The sequence below is a fragment of the Hetaerina americana genome, unplaced genomic scaffold (genome assembly GCF_022747635.1).
Source record: "Hetaerina americana unplaced genomic scaffold, ioHetAmer1.1.p SCAF_11, whole genome shotgun sequence".
In the NCBI taxonomy this organism is placed as follows: domain Eukaryota; kingdom Metazoa; phylum Arthropoda; class Insecta; order Odonata; family Calopterygidae; genus Hetaerina; species Hetaerina americana.
In genome coordinates this window covers 39,250,205-39,254,649 of record NW_027286181.1, presented here as the reverse complement: position 1 = coordinate 39,254,649, position 4,445 = coordinate 39,250,205, and the positions used below count along the sequence as shown (strand labels likewise).

The window sequence follows — 4,445 nt, the reverse complement described above, 5'->3', positions numbered from 1 at the left end:
GCCTAACTGAGCTTCGGTGGTCCGGGGTGCAGGCTTCAAACCTGTAGCTGACTAACGTCAGAGTGGTTCGATTCCACCTGTTGGGCGATATTAGGTCATTTTTGCGCCGAAATGTTTTAGGCTCTGCCGTTGAACCGCGCGGCAAATGTGACATTGCCTGGCGTTTTTAGCGAATGTAATCCAGATCAATTATTACTTTTAAGGTTGTCTTGTTTTATTAAACCTTCCTGCTCTCCATTGCAATTTTACAAACTAATCGAATTAGATTCTTCCTTTCGATGAAGTTTGAACGGGGCTGAATTTATCTTTCGTCACTGTTCAATTGCTCTGACTTGCACGATTGTACCACGAAATCTTGGCATCTAAATCTACAAAATACACCGCAAGGGCGTTTGGCAGGGGGTGTTAGGGTACCAAGTCGTACTTGGCATCTTCATAAGCAATTCAAATTAACAAAACTAAGAGTATTCCAAGCAATTTTCATAAATTAGTAAATATTAAACCTTCCGGGGTTATTAATTTGAATGTCATGAAATAATACATTTTTGTCCGTTTTACTTTCTAAGACTGCACTCTTTCCTTGGACTGTATTTGTTGAAGTATTTTTGGAATAAGAATATAGTTAAGTGTAATTTATGAGTATGAAAACACAACTAGAACACCTTCATCTCTGGCCCGTTGTAAGTCAGTTTACATTGTAATTTGTCTACGGATGGCAATATTTCAACTTTTTAAGTTACTTTCAGCTCTTGATACATCACATACGTAGTTAAAAGTTTAAAAAAATTTCATTGAAGCCTATTTTCAGAGGATTTGCCAATCGACTTGTATCTTTGAGAAACGGGTCTCTAGAGGCAACGGGCTAGGCCAGAGCTGTGCTGTCAGCTACTCACTACCCGGAGGATCCCGGGATCAAATTGGAGTGATGCCTCATTATAATTTTGTGATATTATACGCATCGTATCTTGTAAAATTGTGGGTAGTTCAGAAAAAGCAAATGTTCATGACCGTGAAATGCACACACGGGAAGGGTTGTGCTCCCGTGCGGGCTATTGTTAATTGAACTCTACCCTCACCCATCAGAAAATATTAAATTGATTACTTCAGATTTTATATCAAATTTTGGGATTCATTTTTGCATAAAATATTTTTAATACTACCTGATAATTATTAAATTTTCTCGCTTAAGGTACGTGTAATTTATTTCATTTACATTTTTTATTATTTGTATTTCTCGCAATGCATTCCTTTTTTTTGCGGTCACTGATTGAATGAGATCGAACCAAACGGTTCATTAGATGGGGCATGCAGTTTTTCCTTTCATTGCGTTTAATAATGTGCTCCATGGTTCTGTTGTGGTCAATGATTGGTCACTTCAGCAGTAACACTCCAGGCGGAACTTCCACTCCGATGGCTGAGAGCAGAAAATTCATTTCACGGTGTGTAATGTGTCTACGCAGGTATCCATTATCCTCACTCATCGGATTAGCGCAACGGGGACAAGGAAAGTGAGTTTGAAATTTCATTTCACCTCCGAGGCGTCATCTTTCTTTGGGAATTTCTCGTACTAGGTTACTGAAGGAAAATTTGTCATTGTTAATATTTTCCACCCTCATATCATCCAAATAATGGCAAACATCATGAATTGTTTCCCACATGCTTTTCCATACCTGACACATTATAGTTTATGCCTCGAGAGTCTCTTCGACCAATTTTACCTACAACGTTCTCGGCCTAACCCTTTCTTGCAGACCATGAACTGACGAATATGTTTTTGGTGATTTGACTCCCATCCATTTTCTCAACATGAGCAAGCACCACATCGTTTTCATATTTGTCTATAACCGATTCACCCGATCTACGTAATGCTCTGCAAATTATTAATACTAGTTGACTGGTACCAGGTAGGCACCAGCTTTAGGCATTTCAAGTGATGAAATGGTTCCTGCAGCGTTATTTGGTACTGCCTTTTTGTGTTCATCATTCACTTGCTTAACGGGGTCGATTTTCAATTTTCTAGGTTACCCTTTTAATATTTGTTTCACTCATAACACCATATGTTTAAGGATCCAATTAATTATCTTATTTTCCGGTCATAAATATTTCTTGAAAAATAATAACCTTCGACTTCGACACTACATATTCCAATCGAACTGGGCAAATAAGGTGGCTCATATGCTGATGATAGGGAAATATTACAGGTGCTTCTACCGGAGTCATGATCACAGCTAGACAGGGGAAAATATGGAAAAATAAACGATTTTCAGGTCTGACATCCCCCCACTTCTTAGAATATCTTCACCCTTTTCGTGTAAGTAACCACAAATGTGGCTGCCAACTGTTTTTTATTATTCTAGTGAAATATACACACTATGCATACCTTCCTTACTCGAGGTTTTTTGCCTGATAAGTTTAAAGGGCGTATATTATTCCTTGAGAAATTAAAACTTGAATATGCTCTAATTTTTATCGCTCAAATTTATGCTATAATTAATAGATATATGCCGTCCTGTTCATATGAACGACACGCTGCTACATCTTGGCAAGACTGTGACCTAAGTTCTCCCCTTCAAATCCAAACTTCTATTCCTTTTCAATCATCACGCATTCCTTTCCATTGGTACTTTGATGCCTTTCTTACTGCTTGGTGGATTCCAGGGCTTATGGAACGAAATGGGTGAAAACAGCCAATTCAAAAAGGTAAAGAGCAGCAATTCGGCTTGAAGGATGGAGTAGATGCCAACTTCAAGCGGTGCTAGACCTGTGCCAAATCGGATGGGCGACTGACTAGGGCATAACATTTAGGAGGGCGCGAACATTTAGGATGATCTGACTATGTTACAGATTCCACAAGAGAAGTTTGCAATGCATTAAACGAACAAAGGCCCTTCCGTGTTACGTGCTAAAAAAACTTGGCTAGGATCTTCGTTCATGTGCTCCTTTTCCAGATGAAACATAATCGGGAAGGAGAAATCAACGAATGGATGTAGTAGGCATACGATACATTTAGCAGAATTTAATTTTATGATTACCTCCATCTTTTGGCAAGCAATTATTATTTATTGCTAATAGATAATATTTGATCACAAAAATTGTGATGGCAAATATTTTCAAGGGGTCTAGAGCACTAATTTGAGGATCTTTCTCTATTTCCACGCCTTAGTGAAGCATTAATTGCTCAAAAAAGGTATGGTTCACGCTGAAGAACTAAAAAGATCGGGGAACCGTAAACAAAGGATTTGAAAGCGTTATCGGGGTCGTTACGAGACCTTAGGAGAATGGTTTCTTTCTCAAGTGGGGCTAATGGGTGGCTCAAGATGAGCAGCTAAGAGGGTTTTCTTCCTGGTGTATTTTCTTCCTTTTCCTTGTTGGCACGTAATTTACTTCAACGGCCATCTGTCTTCCATCGCTACTCTCTTTCTCTCCCAGGAATCCTTTCACTGAATCTTGACCTAGTTTCTCATAGTTTTTCATACTTTCCCTCTTTGTGGCACGAATCTTTAATTGCTTTACGTTGTCCAAGTTATGCTTTCTCTACCTTAAACACAGGTTTTTCGAATGTGCCTCCTTTAATTCTTCTCGCATTCATTGTCGCTTTACGACCGTTGCGACGACAGGTGAGTAACATTCTTCGGAGATCGTAAAAGTTTTTTTAGAGAAGTAAAACTTAAAACGCCAGCTGTTTTTTTCAGTTAATATTCCGATATTTCACGATTCATTGGGTTTCAAATGTGGCGATAAATCACTGGTTTTTTGATTCGCATGATTGCTCTATTTTCACAAGTTAACGAGCTAAAAACTCATTAATTCAACTGTTGACCCGAAAACACATCCATACACTTATTGAGCTGGTTATTGCGGTGGATAGCACTGACCTATTACCCCCGAACTCCGCTTTAGAACCCCGCCATGGCTGAATTTTCACTCGCATCCCACGCTTTTATTGGTACCATGTGGGGGTCGCTTCAAGTAAGTGATCCCCACAGGGCACCGATTACTCAGCCCATCGGATGAGACACTAAACTGCAGACCCAATTGCCGCTTTTCAATACCAATAGTAGCCCAATGCCAACGGCTTGTTCATCCTACCCCGTTTGGTTGGTTTGTATAGCTCCCTTTACACACTTAACCAACTAATCCACCCGCACCTGGCAGGGAATATAGCTTTAGGTGATTTTCGTGTTCCCTAACAACTTTTACCAACCTTAGTATGTAAATGTGAACAGTTGTGATCCGTATTTTCCCTGGATCATCCTGCCAAAATTGGTCACAATTAATCCATGTTTGGCCCTCGGTAAATCCTAATGACAATTTGAAACTATGGAAACCAGAACGATTTTCGTAGAATAAATGCATTAAGGGTTGATGTTGTTAGAATTATTTGCAGTCTATTGAGTGTAGATTATTTACCTTGCGCGACTAATATTCGGCAATCTTACTAAATT

The 4,445-nt window shown here is 39.3% G+C and overlaps 1 non-coding gene across 1 annotated transcript; it reads left to right on the top strand.

Annotated features, from left to right (window-relative positions):
- TRNASTOP-UCA (transfer RNA opal suppressor (anticodon UCA)) lies at nucleotides 1-87 on the top strand. Its single transcript has one exon. It is a non-coding gene; the product is annotated as a tRNA-Sec (tRNA).
- The last annotated feature ends 4,358 nt before the right edge of the window (nucleotides 88-4,445 follow it).